Here is a 23,551-nt window from a genome sequence, read left to right as displayed (position 1 = left end):
GCCTGGGTTCGAATCTCGAATTTCCCCATTGTGGGACTAATAAAGGGAATATTATTATCCCTGGCAAACATCATATTGCAACACTCTTGGTCAGACACCACCATGAGAAAATTCGACATCAGGGACAACTGTTCACTGAGGGAGCCATTCGAGCTGCCGGTTTCTGGATCGTTGGTGGGAAAAGGCGTGTGAGCAGTGTGATCCATGGGTGTGTCACGTGCCGTAAACTGCGTGGCAACCCTCAAACACAAAAGATGGCTGATCTTCCGGCAGACCGTCTGTCTACTGATCCTCCATTGGCTTAGCCACGTTCGGCCCATGGACTGTGTCTTCACGCCGGACAAGGGGTGGCCTCGCACAGAGTAAGCGGTGGGCAGTGTTATTTACCTGCATGAGTGTACGAGCTGTCCACATAGAGGTAATTGAATCGCTTGACACCTCAAGCTTCATGAATGCTCTCAGGCAGTTTCTCGCTCTGAGAGGTCCTGTAAAGTTCATCCGTTCTGATCGAGGAACCAACTTCGTCAGCGCTTGTAAGGAGCTAAAGATTCCCTCGAATATCGACCACTTTTCAGTTGAGAAGTTCCTCCTGCATGGGAATTTAACGTTCCGCATGCCTCTCACATGGGTGGATCATGGGAGAGGATGATTGGAGTGGCACATAAGATCCTGGACTCCATGTTCCTCCAGCTGGGAACTTCAAAACTCAGCCACGAGGCACTCACCACATTGATGGCAGAGGTTGCTGCTATCATCAACGCCAGACCTCTGGTTCCGGTGTCTACTGACCCAGATGATCCTCTCATTCTTACACCAGCAACTCTTCTGACCCAGAAAGTGAGTCTTCCTTCAGATCCAGTGGGAGACTGGATTAAGGACCTCCACAGGACCCAATGGCGCCAAGTCCAACATCTGGCTCAGACCTTTTGGGATAAATGGAGGAAGGAAGGAATATCTCGCATCACTTCAGCCCCGACGGAAGTGGCAGGCTCCCATCCCAGACCTTCAGCCTGGAAGCAATGTCCTTCTCAAGGACAGTCAGTTTGACAGAAATGAGTGGCCACTGGGATTGATTACTCAAGTGTTTCCCAGTAAAGACGGCAAGGTACGTAAAGTCGAGGTCAAGGTCTCCAGGGGAGATGGTACTAAACTCTACCAACGTCCTGTCACAGAGACAATTCTCCTACTTGCTCCCGACAAGAAATAGTAAGACCTATGTTTTGGACTTTTATGTTGTGACATTCGAGAATGCCAAGCGGGGAGTGTCCTGCCTCTGCTAGACAGATAATCTCCTCTTATTCAGACTTCCTGTTTATAGTCTGTAATTATCTCTAATTTTACTCATTTGGTTCTGTAAAGTCTGCTGATGCCTTTAAGAGCAACGCAGTTAGTCACATGATTAAAAATCCCGGAAGTAGTGCCGTCGTGCGAACGTTGCCTCGTTTCTTTACACCAGTTCTGTGGGTCATACCAAACAACTTGCTACATCTTGAGCAGCCTTGGCATCGTCGGTATGTCTTCATCTTTTCTTTTAAGTTTAGCAGTTTCATTATATCTTATTTTAGTAAGAGGAATCTCACCCTGGTGGTCGAACCAAGCGTTAAAACTTGCTCTCGACTACACACCACAAAAATGGAATTGGCTTTCAGGGATGAGACAGGAGGTGTGAAAACCACACGAAACTACTACTTAGTAGTGAAACGTGTGTGCTATAAGACGTGAGTCGATCTACTTAAAGTGCGTGATTGGCCTCATACTGTCTAACAGTTAGGTTGCTTGCTTGCCGTTCATTTGTTGTTTAACAGAACCCTTTAGTGGCCATTTTGTGTCATGATTCTTGCCGTGTAAAATATAACGGTGTGTCAAGTTCAAGTACCGTATTTGCCAGACCATAGGGCGCACTTTAAAGTCCCAAATCTTCCCCAAAACAAACAAGGCGCCTTGTAAAGCGAGCGCCCATTATATGGAGTGAGCATCACTCTCGACCATCAACCCTTTTACTCATTGGGCTGTTCGGAGTGCATGTTAGCACACCCTGCTGGTCAAAGTCTGAGTCATCTATGCTTCAAATTGACTGTAACTAATACATTATGTGACGATGGTGTAGGAGAAAGCTGGACAAAAGGGCAGCTGTCCACAATGTTGTAGTCTGTCTTATCATTTATGTTATTGCAAGCAAGAAACGTCCCAGGTTTAGACAACAGACTGCAAAAAGCCCAAAGCACAACATGCACATCTCTCTAAACAGCCATGCACATCTCTCTAAACAGCCATGTGATTGGCTGAGTCTGAGTGGCTCCCAAAAAGCCATTGCTGTAATTGGCTAAGGCTGAGTGGCTCCCAAGAAGCCATTGCTATTATCTTTTTGTGTTATTTTTATTTCTTTTGGGTATATAGATGGCATGAGAGATACATGTTTTGTGTTAATCTTATTTCTTTGTTTCATTGTTTCCTTGTATGCTGCTATGAGTTTTTTTGGTTTTGATTTGAAACCGTGACTCTAAGGAGTGTGGTGACCAGTGAAGTCCCTTCCCTTACATTGTCTAGTAGAAGTATTGCCATGACACCTCTTATTGGTTAGAGTCAGTGTTATTGGCAGTGATTCCGTATAGTTTCAGGACATCTGTCATTGACTTGGTGTGATACCTCTGGCAGCAATCCCTTAAGGGATTGAGTCCTGGTGAGCCGGCTACAGCTCGCGCAAGCTCAGCTCGCGTGAGCTCGCACCTTGTAGTGCGGTGCGCCTAGTATATGCATTAAATACGGAAATAGCACCCTCAACTGGTGTTGCGCCCTTTGATGCAGTGCATCTTATGGACGTAAAAATGCGGTATGTTTACTGTTTACAATAAATATACACAAATTTGAAACGCAGTAATTTAGACTGTTAAAATCAGTTTATTTTCACATTTGATAACAAATGCTGTAATTGTCTGGGAATTAAGTTTTCAATTTGTTTCATATTGCTGATTACACAATGTATTTTTGTGGTTGTCAGTTTCACCCTTTCAATTGTCAATAAACCTGGAGTCGACTGGTCAACCTGGTGTCCAGAGTCTTGATGAGGGGAAGGTGTTGAGCTTACTGCCTTCGTGTTCAGGGAACTTTAGGAAGGCAGGACAGTGTTCTATGGTTACAAGTGTTCTTTGCCACAAGCACTTCGAAAATGTTTTCTCAATTGTTTTGCTTATGATAAAGGGTTTGCAAAAAGGTAGGTGTGCTTCCAGTCCATTTTGTAAAACGGTAGTGCGTTGTGTGTATTGTGACTGTGGCTGTGATATATGTATGCGGAGTGCGCATGGGCTGAATGAGGACTGTGTGTGTCAACAAGGAGCGGAGGAGAACGAACGAGCGGGCAGGTGTTAAGTAGCGAGTTGAACAGCAAGTGTGTAAATATCTTAACAATGACAACATAGGAAACCAACCCACTATAACGTAGCAGAATAAATGGAGCAAGTAGCTAATCTCTCTTTAAAACACAAACCCAAAGCTAATATTGCCATTTTATATATCTTACCATTCTTCCAGTCTCGATTAATCTAGTCTCCACTCCATGTCTGGTGTTCTGCCAAAATGTCCTACGAGTCCGTATTGTACTACCGGAGGCTGATTTGATAGCCGCACAATATATTAGGTCTTGAGAGGATCTGGCTCGGACAAGTATGCTCCAACAAACATAATTCCAACAAGCTCCTCTTCCTCCAACTCTTCTAATACTTGGACCCCCTCAGATACGTTTGTGATTTAGCTTTGTGAGTCACTTTCTGACTGTCTTAATACACTTTCTGTTTTGAGCACTGCCATAGTTGTCTTGGAATGACATCACACTTGCAGGTGTGTCGCTCGGCAGAATCTCACTTCGGCAAAATGATTATTTTGTCAAATATACCAAATTAAAAATATTTTTTAACGTGTTATTGTTTGTATTATGTCTAATTACTTTGCTTCTGACACAAAAATATTTAATATGGCATTTTCTGAACATACTTCACACTAGGTATTTAAGAGGTGGATTAGGTCATGAAAGAATCCACTGAGAGTTTACAAATATTATATTGCCCACTCAATATAATGCAAATTGCTTTTGCTTATTTCATAAATTGTAATATTGTTTTCTTCTTGCTAGGCAAGGGTGTAACAGAAACTAATTGAGAAGCACTGTACTACTTCGATCGGTTGCTGTTTTAGACAATAGAACTGACAAAGCGAGCAATATTACCTCGCTTGCCTCCCTGGTATGACGTAGACAAAAAATAACAAGCCAAGCTCCAGAAGGGGGCATGCCAATATGTCATAAATCTCATCGCAAAAAAATAGCTTAAGTCACTATGGAGTCTTTTAGGTGGGAGCATTTTAGTACTAATGTTGATACTAATCATACTCTAGACTGTCTATATTGTTGAGGTCATGGCCATGGTTATAATCGTGGTAATGTGAATGTTTTCTTCCTGTTCGAATTCTGTCTGCTGCTTTAGATGTGACCTCTCAGCTTGTTCAAGGAGCTCTTGTCAGTCAATAACCTGCCTGAAAGAACAGCCTGACCTTGTACTGAGGGCATCTAAACATGGTTAACCGCAGTCTGATAGGAAAGGAAGCAATAGCCTTAAGTAAATACTTGATCAAAAGGGACCTGACAGAGTGAACAAATCTATTCCGTTTGTGGCAAGCACAGGATATATATATATATATATATATATATATATATATATATATATATATATATATATATATTAGTGGTGTCAAGCGATTTACATTTTTTGGACTAATTAATCGCACAATTTTCTGTAATTAATCGTGATTAATCTAAATTTGTACTTTTTTAAAAAACATTTAAAACATTTTTTACAAAGTTCATCTTGAAATTCATGTCATTAACACAAAGTATATTTCTATTCAAATACTTTTAATAGCAATTATTTTAACAGCTTTCTCTTATCTTTTTCCTCCTTTTCAACAAAATCAATATTGACTTAGCTTTACTGGCATCTTTTCTCTTCATGCTCTTTGCACTAACATAAATAAAAACAACCCAGAACAATGTTCAAGTACGAAAGGGCGATTACATTTTACATGAAATACTGGTAATATAAATGCGTGTCTCAACCTCATGTCAGTTATCTTTCAAAAAAGTGCATGAGTCAATATAAAATCCAACAATACAAAAGAAAGTGCAGTTAACCATTGACACAAATTTGGGTTAATCCTTTACACTCAGCCAATTACTGAGGCATACCAGTCTGTTCACATTATCGAGGGACAGAGAAGCATGTTTCTTTTGAATGGTGTGGCCTGAGAGTGAGAACAATCTCTCACAGGGCACTGTGGTTGCAGGAGTTGACAGGTATTTGCGTGCAATGGGTGCCAGCCTGCTATGTGCTCCTTCTCTCTGTGACCACCAATGTTGTGGACACCCCTCCAATTCCATTTTAGGTTCTGCTTTGCAGCGGTCCAAACAATGCTGTGTGGACTCCTCTTCTTCATCTGACGTATCAGACGTTCCCATCAAGTTGGATAGCCTTCTCTTTTTGGGGGGCTGTTCTGTCATTACATTGGGTGATTGTTGTGTCATGAGGCCACGCAATGAAGCCCACACCTCACTCCTTTCATCTTTGGGGAGACACTTAATATCTTTGAGCCTGGGGTCAAGGGCAGTGGCGATCTTCAGCCAGGTGAGGATGGTGCTGTTCTTCCTCTGAGTTAGGTCTGTGGTAAATAACTTCTTGAACCGCAAAACATTGATTGGATCATCATCTGAAGGCTCCATAACTTTGAACAAGTGACAGTAGGCAGGCAATACTACTGAACAGGAGACATACTGCTCCCCTCCCAGCAGTTCTGTCACATATCTGCAATAGGAAACATGTGATTTTTTTCTTAATTACGTCTGTTTTAATTTATACAGCACACAGAAAAACAACACTCATGTCACCACTTTCCTGTTTTTTATCCGCACACACGAAGCTTAGTTGAGCAAACACGCACACACACAAAAGTCGTCAAAGACATAAGAGAAAAAGAATAAATGGTAAGTATGACACGCACGCATGCGCACACACGCAAGCACACGCGGAAAAGGACACAACAAAAGGAAATAGTAGTTCAAGTAGTTCTTCTAGCTTTTGCAATTTGGACAGCTTATGTTCAGTCAGCATGGCAACCTTATGCTGATGGTGCGCCAGTGAAGTTGATAGCCCAGCACAGGGTGGCTCGTGCTGACCTGAGCAAAGGCATCAAGCTATCCAAGGCAAACTACAAGAGGAGGCTGGAGTCCCACCTTGCCAGCAACAGACCACGGGAGGTGTGGCAGGGTCTACGGAGCATCACCAACTTCAGAGGCAGCAGCACGACCTCTGTAGACCCGAGTGCATCGCTGGCAGAGGAGCTTAACTGCTTCTTCGCTCGCTTTGACTCGCCCCAACCGTCACACCCCCGCGCTTCATGCCTCAACTCCCCCCCACTCACCGTAGAGGAACACGATGTGAGGCGCGCGCTCCTGGCTATTAACCCCAGGAAAGCTACTGGACCCGCAGTATACCAGGCAAGGTCCTCAGAGCATGTGCCCACCAACTGTCACATGTTTTCTGCAGGGTCTTCAACCGCTCCCTGGCTCAAGCAGCCATCCCCTCCTGCTTGAAAACCTCCACCATTTTTCCTGTCCCCAAAAAGTCACCCGCAGTCCTCCTGAATGACTACCGTCCTGTTGCTCTCACGCCAGTCATCATGAAGTGCTTTGAGAAGCTGGTTCTCCAGCACATCAGGGACTGCCTTCCTCCCACTCTGGACCCCTACCAGTTTGCATACCGGGCTAACAGATCCACTGAGGACGCCATCAACACTGCTCTGCATGTTGTGCTGGGCCACCTGGAACGACAGCAGAGATATGCTAGGATGCTCTTTGTGGACTACAGCTCGGCATTCAACACAATCATCCCGGACATCCCGTTGCCAAACTGGACATTCTCGGCCTCCCTGCCCTCACACGCATCTGGATTAAGGACTTTCTGACCAACAGACCCCAGACTGTGTTGCTCGGCCCCTACACGTCCTCCACCCGTACGCTGAGCACCGGTTCCCCCCAAGGATGCATGCTGAGCCCTCTCCTATACGCCCTCTACACCTACGACTGCAGCCCGGCCCACGGTAACAACACCATCGTCAAGTTTGCTGACGACACGACAGTGGTCGGTCTGATCTCGGAAGGTGACGAGACAGCCTACAGAGAGGAGGTCCAGAGACTGACGGCTTGGTGCGAGGACAACAGACTGCAACTCAACATTGCAAAAACAAAGGAGATCGTCATCAACTTCAGGAGGAACAAGACGGTGCCGCCCCCACCCTGCATCGAACGCGTGTGTGTGGAGAGGGTCCACACGTTCAAGTTTCTGGGAGTACAGATCTCCGATGACCTTTCTTGGACTCACAACACCACAGCAGTGGTAAAGAAGGTCCACCAGCGTCTGCACTTCCTGAGAGTCCTCAGGAAATTCAACCTGGGCAGGAAGCTGCTGCTGGCCTTCTACCACTCGTCCATCGAGAGCCTGCTGACGTACTGTGTCTCCACCTGGTACAGCGGCTGCACTGAGGCGGACAGAGTGAGGCTCCAGAGGACGGTCAAAACAGCGCAAAGGATTATTGGCTGCCCTCTCCCCTCACTGTCGGACAGCTACACCGCCCGGTGCCTCAGCAGGGCTCTTAATATCGTCAAAGACAATACCCACCCAAACTCACACCTGTTCGACCTGATGCCCTCTGGCAGGCGCTACAGGTGCATCAAATCAAGGACTAATAGACTGAGAAACAGTTTCTTTCCAAGGGCCATCTCCATTCTAAACTCTCACACACACACACACGACCACCCTTACCTTGCAGAACAGCAACGTGAGGTGTTTTTATATATCCTATCCAGTATTATTTTCCATTGCACTAACTATTCTCTTATTTATCTAATTTATATATCTATCTGAATTATTGTTGTATTGCACTGGAGAGGGGAGCTCTCTAATCTCGTTGCACACTTGAGTACAATGACAATAAAGGGATTTCTGATTCTGATTTCTGATCTGATTTCTGAAAACTACTAAAAAACAGCTCAGGGGCTGCACATAATGCTCGTCAATTTTTTAGCTCAGGCCCATACCACACGATTTTGATCATAGCGTGTGTGTTAATGGTGCTCACCAGCTCCCCCACATGATTTGTAGCTGCTACTGCACTCACTGGTTTACACACGTTTTTGCATATGCCCGCCCACACCACCCACACCGCCCACTTGTTGGTCCACAAATGGAAGCATTTTATCAGCGAAGAAACTGTAACAGGTGAACCACATTGAGTAATCATCAGAAGACGCAAGAGCTAATAAAGATGGCAGCAGCAGAAGCTAAAGTAAAACACAAGGTAAGCAATGCTGGACAAATTAATGTTACTTAACGTCTTATGTTACAAATTTCGACAATATAATAAGGTTATTCTCGCTCGTCACCGTGTATCAATTAGCAATGAGCATCATGGACCCAGTTTTATTAAGATCAGTTACTCGATTGTAGCCCGGGATTCCCTTGGTGCTTTATAACCCTATGTAGCGAGTGAATATAAGTATAGGTTGTACATGCACAACCAACCATAGTCTCCTCGACTAAAAATGTTTATTATAACTACTGAAGCTCAGGATAAAGGTTTTCATGGTGCGATGAGCTATGGCTAGGCTAAGGTAAATGCTAACCACTCAAACTCCACTCCGAGCTTCTAACCTCTCTTATTTAATTATAATAAAAATAAAAGATGAAATCTATTGACTAACAGATTGATTTGATACAAGTTACAGTCCATTTAAAATAAGAAGGGCTGTGATAATCTCATACATGCAGGGCATAGACACTTTGTGAAACTGTGATATTTCAAATAGTGTGAATTCGAATAGAATGTGCTGCAGCGAGCCAAAATAAAACTGCTTTTTCTTTATCGGCCTTTAAATAAAAAAAAAAACATCAGATGCTGATAATTTGCAAAATGCCAAATATCGGCTCTGTCGATAATCGGTCTATCACTAGAATAAACCACAGGTTTGTTTAGTGTTGTTGTGATTTATTTATTTATGAAATGCTTTTATTTTTTTAATTTTAACATGGCCCATGATAAATGCATGAATAATATTTGTGTTGGCTATGTATTTCAGGTAAATGTCATGTATCAATGAGATTAGATTATTATTAATCATGATCTAGTTTGGGTGCTCACAATGTCCCCGCATTAAACTGTCACATTTCAGTGTAAAAGTGTGAGGCTCATAACTGTATTTGGAAAGTCAGACTGCAGGCCATCCGGTCCCCATGAGAAACTGAAACAATGTGGAAAGAAATGTCCCCATAAAGCCTGTTTGATTGTAAGATGGATGTAAATAGAGTTTGATAAGGAAGAAAGAATGTTTACCAAAAAGTTGTTCTCTCTGGCAATTTCTTTATCTATATTGTATACAGTTTACTTGTGGTTGACTATTGTTTTCTTGTATCATGTTCTAAAATGTGTTTTTTTTTCTGAATTTATTACAGATGACAAACATCACAGACAAAGATGACATTACAATAACCTTGTCTTGATGCTGCTGATGCAAGGAACGTTCAACAGGTATCTTGAAATCCATTTTCCTGAAATTTGGTCTTTCTATATCTGTGCACCCCCCGCGAGCTGTCACCTTACCGTGGTGGAGGGGTTTGCGTGTCCCAATGATCCTAGGAGCTAAGTTGTCGGGGGCTTTTGCCCCTGGTAGGGTCACCCATGGCAAACAGGTCCTCGGTGAGGGTCCAGACAAAGCACGGCTCACCAAACCCCCTTATGATGCTCAAAATTATTGGACCACGTTTTCCCTTGCCCGGATGCGGGTCACCGGGGCCCCCCTCTGGAGCCAGGCCTGGAGATGGGGCTCGTCGGCGAGCGCCTGGTGGCCGGGCCTGCACCCATGGGGCTCGGCCGGGCACAGCCCAAAAAGGCAACGTGGGTCCCCCTTCCCATGGGCTCACCACTTATGGGAGGGGCCAAAGGGGTGGGGTGCAATGTGAGTTGGGCAGCAGCAAGAGGCAGGGACCTTGGCGCTCTGATCCCCGGCTAAAGAAACTAGCTCTTGGGACATGGAATGTCACCTCTCTGGCGGGGAAGGAGCCTGAGCTGGTGTGCGAGGCAGAGAAATTCCGACTAGATATAGTCGGGCTCACCTCCACACACATCTTAGGCTCTGGTACCAGTCCTCTTGAGAGGGGTTGGACACTCTTCCACTCTGGAGTTGCCCAAGGTGAGAGACGCCGAGCAGGTGTGGGCATACTTATTGCCCCCCGGCTTGGCGCCTGTACGCTGGGGTTCACCCCAGTGGACGAGAGGGTAGCCTCCCTCCGCCTTAAGGTGGGGGGGACGGGTGCTGACTGTTGTTTGTGCTTATGCACCAAACAGCAGTTCAGAGTACCCACCCTCTTTGGAGGGTGTGCTGGAGAGCGTTCCCCCTGGAGACTCCCTCGTTCTGCTGGGGGACTTCAATGCTCACATGGGTAATGACAGTGAGACCTGGAAGGGCGTGATTGGGAGGAATGGCCCCCCCAATCTGAACCCGAGCGGTGTTCTGTTACTAGACTTCTGTGCTCGTCATGGATTGTCGATAACGAACACCATGTTCAAACATAAGGGTGTTCATATGTGCACTTGGCACCAGGACACCCTTGGCCGCAGTTCGATGATCGACTTTGTAGGCGTGTCATCGGATTTGCGGCCGCATGTTTTGGACACTCGGGTGAAGAGAGGGGCGGAGCTGTCAACTGATCACCACCTGGTGGTGAGTTGGCTCCGATGGTGGGGGAAGATACCGGTCCGACCCGGCAGACCCAAACGTATTGTGAGGGTCCGCTGGGAACGCTTGGCAGAATCCCCTGTCAGAAAGAGTTTCAACTTCCGCCTCCGGCAGAACTTTGCCCACGTACCGGGGGAGGCGGGGGACATTGAGTCTGAGTGGACCATGTTTCGTGCCTCCATTGTTGAGGCAGCCGATCGAAGCTGTGGACGTAAGGTGGTCGGTGCCTGTCGTGGCGGCAACCCCCGAACCCGCTGGTGGACACCGGCAGTAAGGGATGCTGTCAGGCTGAAGAAGGAGTCCTATGGGCCTTTCTGGCCTGTGGGACTCCGGAGGCAGCTGACAGGTACCAACTGGCTAAGCGGAATGCGGCTTCGGTGGTTGCCGAAGCAAAAACTCGGGCGTGGGAGGAGTTCGGTGAGGACATGGAAAATGACTTCCAGACGGCTTCGAAGAAATTCTGGTCCACCATCCGTCGTCTCAGGAGAGGGAAGCAGTGCACCACCAACACTATTTATAGTGGAGATGGGGTGCTGCTGACCTCGACTCGGGACGTTGTGAGTCGGTGGGGAGAATACTTCGAAGACCTCCTCAATTCTACCGACACGCCTTCCTTTGAGGAGGCAGAGCCTGAAGACTCCGTGGTGGACTGAAGTAAGCGAGGTGGTTAACAAACTCCTCGGTGGAAAGGCCCCGGGGGTGGATGAGATCCGCCCGGAGTTCCTTAGGGCTCTGGATGTTGTGGGGCTGTCATGGTTGACACGCCTCTACAGCATTGCGTGGACATCGGGGACAGTGCCTCTGGATTGGCAGACCGGGGTGGTGGTCCCCCTTTTTAAGAAGGGGGGACCGGAGGGTGTGTTCCAATTATTGAGGAATCACACTCCTCAGCCTCCCTGGTAAGGTCTACTCAGGGCTACTGGAGAGGAGGGTCCGTCGGGAGGTTGAATCTCAGATCCAAGAGGAGCAGTGCGGTTTTCGTCCTGGCTGTGGAACAGTGGACCAGCTCTACACTCTCTACAGGGTCCTTGAGGGTACATGGGAGTTTGCCCAACCAGTCTACATGTGTTTTGTGGACTTGGAGAAGGTGTTCGACCGTGTCCCACGGGGAGTTCTGTGGAGCGTGCTTCGGGAGTACGGGGTACCGAGCCCCTTGATACGGGCAGTTGGGTCCCTGTACCACCGATGTCAGAGTTTGGTCCGCATTGCATTCGTTTCCAGTGAGGGTTGGACTCCGCCAAGGCTGCCCTTTGTCACCGATTCTGTTCATAATTTTTATGGACAGAATTTCTAGGCGTAGTCGGGGCGATGAGGGGATCCGGTTTGGTGACCTCAGTATTTCAGCTCTGCTTATTGCAGATGATGTGGTACTGTTGGCTTCGTCAAGCCGTGATCTCCAACTGTCATTGGAGCGGTTCGCAGTCGAGTGTGAAGCGGTTGGGATGAAGATTAACGCCTCTAAATCTGAGACCATGGTCCTCAGTCGGAAAAGGGTGGAGTGCCCTCTCCAGGTCGGGGAGGAGAACCTGCCCCAAGTGGAGGAGTTTAAGTATCTTGGGGTCTTGTTTACGAGTGAGGGGAGGATGGAGCGAGAGATCGACAGGCGGATTGGTGCAGCCTCCGCTGTGATGCGGACGCTGTATCGGTCTGTCGTGGTGAAGAGGAAGCTGAGCCAGAAGGCAAAGCTCTCGATTTACCGGTCGATCTTCGTTCCTACCCTCACCTATGGTCACGAGCTGTGGGTCACGACCGAAAGAACAAGATCTCGGATACAAGCGGCCGAAATGAGTTTCCTCCGCAGGGTGTCTGGGCTTTCCCTTAGAGATAGGGTGAGAAGCTCGGCCATCCGGGAGGGACTCAATGTCGAGCCGCTGCTCCTTCACGTAGAGAGGAGCCAGATGAGGTGGCTCGGGCATCTGTTTAGGATGCCTCCTGGACGCCTCCCTGGCGAGGTGTTCCGGGCATGTTCCACCGGCAGGAGGCCCAGAGGGCGACCCAGGACGACACGCTGGAGAGACTACGTCTCCCGGCTGGCCTGGGAGCGCCTGGGCATCCCTCCGGCAGAGCTGGAAGATGTGGCTGGGGAGCGGGAAGTCTGGGCTTCCCTGCTGAAGCTGCTGCCCCCGCGACCCGACCCCGGATAAGCGGCGGATAATGGATGGATGGATGGATATATCTGTGCATTCATGATGGTGGACAGCCATTTTTATGATTAAAATATTATGCTTGCACGCAGCAGGCAATTTCACATAATGCATTCAGAATATTAGTGTTAGCGAACAATTTCAGGTAGATTTAATCTTTCACAGGAATTATCTTGTTTAGTTAATGCTCTTTTCTAGACACTCACGTCGTCCCCACAACACACTAGCAATAAGTGTGTGAGGAAAAACTGTGTAAAATCTTTTAATATGGTCCGCATGAGGAACAAGCATAATGTTTACAGAAATGTCCCCACAAACGATTTTCGATTCCAGATGTGTGAAAGCAGCCAGAACTTGTTTGGGGATGAAGGAATATGCATTATATTTTAGGTTTTCATTCATAAATGTGTCTTGCAAAAAGTGTCATGCGTGAGGAACTAGCATGTTTACAAAAATATCCCCACAAAGTCTGTTTGACAACATTCAACTGGTATGTTTAGGCATCGCTTTTTCATGGAAATTGAGTTCTCTATATCTGTGCAGTCATGATGATGGACAGTAATTTTTATGATTCAGTATTGTACTTGCGCACAACAGGCAGTTTCACATAATGCATTCATTAGTCTTAGCAGAGTATTTGAGGTAGATTTAATAAGTCACAGGGATTATTATCATCTTTTGTTATTGATCTTTTCTGGACACTCACGCTGTCCCCACAACACACTTTGACTTAGTGTGTATGAGGAAAAACTATAATTTTCAATGTAGTCCCCATAAGGAATTGACATAATGTTAACTGTAATGTCCCCACAAAGTCTGATCGATTCAAGATATATGAAAACAACCAGATTGATGATGACAGGCATCCAACCAACACTGTCCTGGAAGTACATATGTTGATAAATGTTGGTGTTGTCTGTGACACGGTTGGAATGAAAATCAGCACCTCCTAATCTGATACCATGCTCCTCAATCATGAGGGGTCGAGTGCCCTTTTGTCCCACCGGGAGGATGTCCCAGGACACGCTAAAACGATTGTCTCCCAGGTGGCTTTGGAACAGCTTGATGAAGTCGTGAGGGAGATGTAAATCTGGACTTTCCTGCTTTATTTGCTGCCCCCACAACCCGACCTTGGATAAGCGGTAGAGAATAAATGAGTGGAACACAGAAATGCATTTAGAAATGTATTGCAACTGTCTTTGAACTTTGACATTTAAAAAAAAAAAAAGAAAATTGGCATTAAAAATGATAAAGCTTTAGTTCTCTATGAGTGTAAACACAATTTAGAAAAATCTTTTTCCGTAGGAAAACGAAGTGAGAGGGTTGACATGGCCCAATTGACACACAAAGCACAGACACCACCATCAGGTAAGCACAGGCCACCATCACTAGATGACTATGAAATGCTATCAGGAATTGATGCAAAGAAGTCCTCCTTCAAAGGTAAACTCGTTAAGTCATGTTGCTTTTTCGAAAATGCATTTTCACTGTACAAATTAAAATATAGATGCCTGTATGTAATTTTCACTGAAACGTGATTATCTCATATTGATATGAATTTCAACTTAAGTTCTGACCGCTACATTTTTTCTGAATGTTTTAGAAGTCGCGGCACGGTGGACGGCTGGTTAGCACGTTGGCCTCACAGTGCGGAGGTCTTGGGTTCGTTTCCGGCCCCGGTCTTCCGGTGTGGAGTTTGTTCTCCCCGTGCCAGCGTGGGATTTCTCCGGGTATCCCGGTTTCCTCCCACGTTTCAAAGACATGCATGGCAGGTTGATTGAACACTCTAAATTGTCCCTAGGTGTGAGTGTGAGTGCGGATGATTGTTTGTCTATGTGTGCCCTGCGATTGGCTGGCAACCAGTTCAGGGTGTCCCTCGCCTACTGCCCAAAGACAGCTGGGCTACAGCACCCCGTGACCCTTGTAAGGACAAGCGGTACAGATAATGGATGGATGTTTTAGAAGGATGCATCAGTGCAGCCTGTTTGCTCATTGAACAGCAAAAAAGGTGATTGCCAGTACAAAAGACAGAATGCAGTGTGATAATACAATTACAATGTAAATCTATGTAATGGCTGCGTTTTCACTTTAATTGAGGAACCTGGTCCATTGCACAGGTCAAGAGCTTTCGATTGGAATTCAATCACATACTCGCCTTGATTATTTTAAATAACCAAAAACTCCCTATTTTCTCACTACTTCAAGGCAAATCCACACAGAGAAAAGAAGAATTCCCTGGCAGAAAACCCAAGCTCAAGCAATGGAAATGCACATGATGAAGTTCATAAATTATTTTCTCGTCCCAGGAAAAACGGACTGTGAGAAATGTTTAAAAGCAGTAGCAGAAATACTTAAAGCCCGGGACTGGAAGACCCCCATATTTTATGTCTACAACAGGATTTCAGCTGCCAAAAATAAATTCCAGCGCCACTACATTTTTGGTTGGTTAGCCGCACCCTGCTCAGGCACTTTTCTTCGCCCCCATTATGTACACTGTATTAATATTTGACCACCGAGTTATTAAAAGGTGTCAACATTACATGTTTGATTTTAATTTTTTTTTAAACACAATACAACTTTATTTATATAGCTCATGTACATAGTTATTGTTCATCACACGTTGTTCACAGTGTTAGGAAATACAACACTACGGTTCTTTGATTGGAAGTTCCAGAACAGGTCGGAGATGTATAACCTACGTGTTGAAACTATATTTAGCAAACAAAAAATATTAAATTGGATGGGTTCAACTTAAGTATTCATATTAATTGATATTTTTGTATTGTCTTCAGAGGACTCATTTGATAGTTTAGTTCAAATGCTTGCCATTTGTCAATATTAGTTCTAGTAAGTGACACTATGTGTAAGGTCCCCATTAATCACGTGTACCATGTGGGGACCCTGTGTGACTTATGGTAATAAATTTACATATTAAAGGATAATGTAATCATGGCAGTCAATCTAAACAGAACAAAGGGGAGACTGCTAGGAGCCACTTTTGTGGTCCCGGCATGGAAGTCCATTGTTTCAGATGTGTCTCGTTCACACCTCCTTTGTTGCAGCCTTGATCCAATCTTCCTGCATTCCTCTCCTGAGGGTCTTGTCATTGGCATGGTCCAAACTTCGGTTACTCTTAAAGGATTTCATACATTTGACTATTAAAGGAATATAAGAGTTTGAGCTTAACATAGTTCATTAGATGTTGCTGCATCCAGTGTATGAAAATGTGATACTGTAAAATGCTGAGAGTGTGACTGGTGGAGCGAAACTGGTTGCGGGGGTGTGCAAGAATGGAATGTTTTAGAAGCAGACGGTGCTGAGCGAGACGAGATGACTCCGGGAGCAGTGGATGAAGGAGCGGCCATCGGGGGATCGCACGCAGGAGGAGCCACGGGATTCGGCGGGAGAAGAAAGACCAATGAGAGCAAGCTAAAGTTAACTGCAGGATACACATAGCCAATAGAATCATGCCAGGATGCTTTTGTCTTTGTGTCATTTACATATTGTATCGTCACTACTGGGCAACTCGGAAAAAGTTCAGTTCTGGTCGGTTGGTGGCAAAAGAGGGGTAGAGTTGCATTGAGAGGGATCCGAGACCCAGGCGAATATGTAGGCTGTGTATTGGGAATAAAGCCACTCGTGCGTGAAAATGCCGGCTTCCTGATACCTTTCTATTGCAGAACGAGCGCGCATATTGTTGGATGAGTGAGAGTTGGGTAAAGTCGCAAATTGGAGTCAGATTACTAATTTGAGTTTACATTGGTTTAAGATTAAATTATAACATTGATTTAAAGCTAAATTCCAACAATTTATTCAAATTAAGGCCCCATCAACCACGAAAAATAGGTTTTTTTTTGTCCTCATATGACAGGGTCCAGACATGACTTCATCATTTCTGTTATTTTAAGGCGTTAAAGGATTTTATAAGCTTGACTACCAGTGACATGTATTCAGTTTAATGCAATAAAGATATATACTGATTAGGCTTTAATTCAATGCATGAGAAAAGGTCAGGCCGGGCTGTGTGAAATGCATGGGTGGCAGATGTTTTGTGCAGGATGAGCCGCACCTCGGAGAACTGAGTGTGCAGAAGCGAAGGGTTCCGGACTTCGATCAAGGCCACCCGGCTATTGTTGTGTGAGATGGTCACACGGTCGACCGTGAGAGCAGAATAACAGATCCAGTGGTTCATGGGCAGTGGAGCGCACAAACAACTGCCTTGGCGCGCACCGTGGGACACGTCACTTTGCGGGCAGAAGACGTCCACTAAGAGAAAGCTAAAGTTAACTGCAGATGACACATAGCCAATAGTAGAATATCTTTGCTTTGTTTGCTGAAATGTATAAATGATCCTGGGCAACTCGGGGGGGGGGGGGCGTCGTCCTCTGTTGGGTACAGGGACGCGCAGAGCTGTAATGGTAGGAACCGAGCCCCAGGCTTTGTATTAGATCTCGTGTTAGGAATAAATCCGCTCCCGTGTGAAGTTGCCGGCTTGCTGGTCATCTTTCTCTTAAAAACGAGCGCACATAATTGTTGGATGAATGAAGGTCGTGTTTGGTTAACCATTAATGGAGTCAGATAATTAATTCGAACTATTTTGGTAAACTTTTGGTACATTTAAAGTTAGAAATTCCAACAGCGTGTATAGGCTAATAATGAAATGATTTTTTTCACGGCTCTAGATCATTTAGAAAGGGTAGTCCCCACAAATGATGAATAAAAAATATAAAGTATGACCGCGGATGGTTGTTTGTCTATGTGTGGCCTGCGATTGGCTGGCTATCAGTTCAGGGTGTACCCGCCTACTGCCAGAAGATAGGCACCACCGCAATCCTAGTGAGGAGAGGTGGTACAGATAATGGATGGATGGATGAAAAACAAGCGACTGAAGAGCGTTTCCTTTGCAGGGAGTCTGGGCTCTCCCTTAGAGATAAGGTGAGAAGCTTGGACCGGTAGGGGCTCACAGTTGAGCCACTGCTCCTCCGCATTGAGAGGAGCTATATGAGGTGGCTTGGGCATCTTATTAGGATGCCTCCTGAACATCTCCCTGGTGAGGTGTTCCGTGCATGGAGGCCCCGAGGACGACTCAGGACAAGATGGAGAAACTACGTCTGCCGGCTGGCTTGGGAACACTGTGGGATCCCCCAGGATGAGCTGGGCGAAGTGATCAGTGAAAGAGAAGTCTGGCTTTGCTGCTACCTCAAAGACCAGACATCAGATAAGTGTGAGAGAATGACTGGAATGAATAATAATAATATTACTCAATGTGGAAATTTGTTAATTGAAGTATTAATTATTTTTAGCCCAAGTGCATTTAATTTATGTGTAGATTTATACTGAAATATAATGTCCTTTGAAAACTGTATATATCATGGAATCTTGAACACTGGCGTCACGTGCTTGTAATTTGAAGGAGCTAGCATTTCAGCTGTAAACATAAAGACATCAATATCTTCATGTATTCAGTCTACATGCACCATTTTGCTAAGAAGTATCAGTTACTTTGTATTTTTGCCTTTCTGTTATTGCACACCATTATGTACTTGTACCAGCTTGAGTTTTCATGAAAGTGAATATATGACAACTTGTGTGTTATATCTACATGTTTGTGTGGCAGATTATAAATTTCAGTGACTTTCTCAAAAATATAAACAAATATTTATAAGCTTGCATGGAGCCCAGCTTCCATCGGTCTTTAATGTTTTTAATCTGAGCACACATGAAGGGCTGTATTTGCTTGGCGCTTTGAGCATCGTTTTTTTCTGGCTCTGTTTGTCTAATTGAAATGGTGCCATAAAAACACTAATTTGAGGCAGGAAGGAAGATCCAATTTAAAAAGTAGATGAGGATGGTGTTTTCTTCCCGGAATTGATTATTTGTTCATGGTTTGAGGTGAATTAAACCCAAAATCTGAGAATGTTCTGATCGAAACAACAGACAGGCATGCGTCGTATACAGTGTTTTGTACAGAAATGAAGAAAAGAGTGGAGTCTACATTGTAAAGGCAAAATACAGGCACTAAGCAGGTTGTGCATATCCTGGGGCATTGCTAGAAATAGCTCTATGGGCGCACAGGTGAATACTACGGTTGTCCTCAACCACAGTTTGTTGTTTTCTGCAGCAGAGCATAGAACGATGTCCCCCAAATGTATGTTATCACCACACGCTCACTCTGACGTTTTTGGATGATGGATTGAAGAGATGTTCAATGTTTAGGAAATATTTTTAGAACCTAATCCTGCTTTAAACTTCTTCACAACTAGATTGTTTACCTGTCTGGTGAGTTCCTTCGTCTTCATGATGCTGTTGTTCACATTCACTTTCTCTTTGCAGAATAGATATACTGTATTTATACTGTGAGGAAATTACAAACAGGTACACTTTATCGGTCTATTAAGTGACTCATAAATCAATTGATTGTACTGTTTTTGTATTTATTGTATTTAGAGGTATCAGAATACATGGGGCTGAATACAAATGCACACCGCACTTTACATATAAACACAGATGTGCTGTCGTTTCCTATTCCCTCGTTAATAGTTATCATAAAAGAAGATAAGTCTACAACACCCTGTACTGCTTCCTGGGTGTTGTTTGGAGGTTTATAAATTACTGTAACATCTCTGCTAGCTTTGGTTACCATGTCTGCCTTTTACTGTAAGATAGTGAAGGACTGTATTATGCAAGTTACAATAGCGTAAGAATTTTAGTGACAGAATGTCAATCATTAATAGGTTCATATTTGCTACAGGCGTTAAGAATTAATTAAACAAAAAGCATTTATCAAATGAAACTAGAAGTACCATGCACAGTAATGACAATCGCGACACCCACACGTATAAACACAAATATTTGAGACCTGGACACCCATACACACCTGCACCAAAGATAAGAATGGAGATGCCAGAAGACTGGAACTTTGGGCCTCAGGATAAGCCATAGAACCAGACGGGGGCTTTGGCCCTGTGAGACAGAGGACGAAGGAAAGAAAGATTTCGCCCAACATTGTTGTGATCCAGCTTGTTTTAAGATCTGTTTGGTTTTTTTCTTTCAGTCTTTGGAATGGGTGGAATCTCCAGCGCACACCTGATGGTCATCATCGTTAGTTGGCTTCTTAAAGCGCTGGAGACAGAGGAGCTAGTCGCCGGAATATTGTGTCCAGTTGCCATCGCCCAGTTTACTTCGCGAGTTTTCCTGTTTTGCGTCGATAGTGTCCATGTAAGTCTTACCTGGCTCTTGTAATTTGATGTAGTCCTATAACCTTGTGTAGGTTAGTTGTCTTTTGTAGTGTATTTAGTGTTCCCAGGTGGCTGAGTTTTTCTTTTTGTCTTAGAGTATTCGCTTTGTTTTTCTCCGTTTTGGTTAGTCCTGTTTTTGGCGGCTAGCTCCTCGTTTCCACCCATTCACCTTAGTTTATTTTGGTACCGCGGTTTGTTTTGTTTAGTGTCGTTTTTTTTAATCACGTCTGACATGCTCCCTTTGTTAAATACATTTCTATTTAGTTCGATTTCTGCCTCTGTCTGTTTTCTTGGGTCCGCCGTGCTACAATACTCATTCTTAACAGACATAACATATGATGGGAAATAAATCTGTCTAGTGAGCGTTGCCCTATATATTGTGGAGGGCTGCATTTTAGAAGTGGATGCAGGTCCTGGCGAGCATAAGAAAAGTGTCCCAGATATCTGACTTGTACTATTTCCTGAAATCCAGAGAATTAAATACAATACATCTTTATTTGTATAGCGCTTTCACAAGATCCATCCATCCATTATCTGTCCCGCTTCTCCTCACTAGGGTCGCAGGGGGTGCTGGAGCTTATCCCAGCTGTCTTCGGGCAGTCGGCAGGGCACACCCTGAACTGGTTGCCAGCCAATCGCAGGGCAAAATACTTTCTTTTCAATGTTATTTCATTATCCACGCCGCTTATTTGCAGGAGGGTGCTGGAGCCTATCCCAGCTGAATACGGGCGAAAGGCACACTACACCCTGAACTGGTCGCCAGCCAGTCACAGCGCAGAGCTTTCACAAGAGACTGAGACGGAACAAATTTGGATCAGTGTTGAGTCTTTATTTGGACATTTTCCTTGATTATAAAAATGGACACACATTGAGTACATTTAGTTAATTAGGGATTTATTCCCTAATAATTCCCATTTGCTTGTTGACTAAATTATGCCCAAAGTATCCATAAAACTAACAATAATAATCATTTAAAATTACATGAATTTAAGCAAGAGTCTATTCTTAACCTTAAGAGTTTCAAAGAAAGTCTTTCACTGCCTTTACAGCTCCTATCGTTGCGAGAAGTGTTTCTACAAGTGTTGAGAGTGTGTTTATAGGAATTTTCACTCCAAGAAAAAGAAAATGTCAGTCATATGTCACTTGTAGTCCCACAGTCCCTCAAGTTAAGGGCAGACAGTGACAACTCAACCAGGAGTGGGTCAGACACACTAACTTTAACAGTACGTATTCACACAATGCTGGGGGAGGGATGTCACAAGTCACCACACTATTTACAGTCAAGGTTATACATCAAAAGCTAAACTATCAAACAACAACATTTATGATAAGATGGGCTATGACATCGAGGACAGCCATCCTTTTATTCAGCTTTCTCCTGTACATACTGATCTGTTGTCAACTGACTGTCTCAAACGGTGGCCAAAAGGAAGGCTCACACAATGTATTTCTCGCAGTCAATTATGTAGCGCTTTGTATTCTCAAACTTCACCAACAGAGGGTGCTAACACATATGCCGAGCTGCTCCCAGTTGGTCAGGTGGTGTGCTCAAGAAAGTTACATGCATACAGGTCTATTAAACTTGGTCTGCACACAAGATGCTCCGCATTATAGGGCGCCTTATGGGTCTTTTAGGTGCTCCTTATGTTTGTGAAAATATGGTAAATGCAAACAAGTTAATGAGACAATGTAGAACACCTGGACAAGACAGAAATGTTGGAAGGAACTGATTGTGTCACACAAGATGACAAGCATAGGTGTACACAATAAACTAACGAGACACACAAGGAAAACCTGAAACTAAATACTAAACCATGAGCAAAAAAAACTGATTATGACAGTCTCACTTTTCGAAGAATGCGGAAGATTCAAACTAAAAGTGTACTTACGCACAAAATCCGAAAATAGTGTACAAAAAATCCGACCTATCAAACTGTGCGTATTTTCCTTTGATAAGTCGCACCAACCTTACAATCCGCACGTATCGCCTTCGACATGGCCAAATATTGCCATATATGGTCAACGCAATCGCAGTTACATGAAAATGAATGAGTCATGCTTTTTGTGAAAGGTGAATAATGACGACAATGCTTATCAGCGGAGTGAAAAGGGAATATTGTTTGCTGGCATAAGCTGGCATCGCACACAATAAAAAAAAAAGACAGGCAGGACAGTAGGAAAATAAAAGAAAGTGGTCGGACTTTAAAGGAGATGAATACAATCGTGATGATACGACCCATCAAGCCTTGCTGATCCTAGTGATGGCAGGCACAGGTGTGTGCTCACACTGACTATTCAATTTATGTACATTACGCAGAAAAAAACTACTTGATTTTTGGTTGCACGACATTAAAATGTATTAAACGAATAAAGATCATTTGTTTATTTTTGAAGAAAACATTACATACTGTAAGATTGCCACATTTTAATGCAGCAAGCAACGTACATGTTGGAATTGAGTAAATCCAAAGGACTGATTTTTTTTCCCCCAGTGATTGCATATTGTTAAAATCTGAAAAGCTCTCATGTATTACAGTATAATATAAAAAAATAAAAATTGTCCTGCGCCAGAGCTATGGTAGCCCATAAGTGATTAAAACATCCACACACCAAGTGCTCAATGCAAAAAAAATTTATATTATAGGCATTAATATTAAACTTTAAGTAGGAGGCCGCAATCATCCGATGGGCCGGGCTGTAAAGTTTGGAACCCTTGCCATAATGTCTCTCTCTTGGTACAAAACATGATATAAAATATTTCATACTGGCCAGATGATCAATAGTGCGAGTCCTTGCAGTTGCAATCATATTCTATCGTATTCTATGGTAGTGACGCTGTTCAAGTTGACACACTCCTTTGTAAATTCCTGGATCCATTAACAAAATGGCTCTGTTTTCAACATAAAGTAAAAAAGAAAGTTCCCACTCGTCGTTCATAAAATGCACCGTCACACACAACAGATGCCCATTTTCATCATCAGCACCACAGTTTACGCTGCTTTCATTTGCATTCCGTTGTGGCAATAGTTCTCCTTGAAGGTGGCTTGTACGAGAGGTTATTTAAAGCCAGCCGTTTAGAGCAACCCATTTTGCAGTTATTTGCAGCATTAACATTTTAGCTGCTGTTGTCCTTTTTGAAAGCTCTGCTACAGTCAGTCGTGGAATGTAGCAATGTATTTATTTGATCCCAGTACATATCTAATTTGATCCTCCTCATGGTGACAGGCTCTTTTTGTGATCTATTTCAGTTGTGATGAAAGCTGCAATATTCGGGGGGAATTTTTTGCCTTGAAATTGAATGATTAGATTAAATAACAGGCACAGTGGTTGACTGGTTA

This window comes from Idiotropiscis lumnitzeri, chromosome 4 (genome assembly GCF_059441095.1).
Source record: "Idiotropiscis lumnitzeri isolate Australia: NSW breed Sydney's pygmy pipehorse chromosome 4, RoL_Ilum_1.0, whole genome shotgun sequence".
In the NCBI taxonomy this organism is placed as follows: Eukaryota; Metazoa; Chordata; class Actinopteri; order Syngnathiformes; family Syngnathidae; genus Idiotropiscis; species Idiotropiscis lumnitzeri.
The sequence above is the reverse complement of the archived record's forward strand: the minus strand, read 5'-3'. Positions refer to the sequence as shown.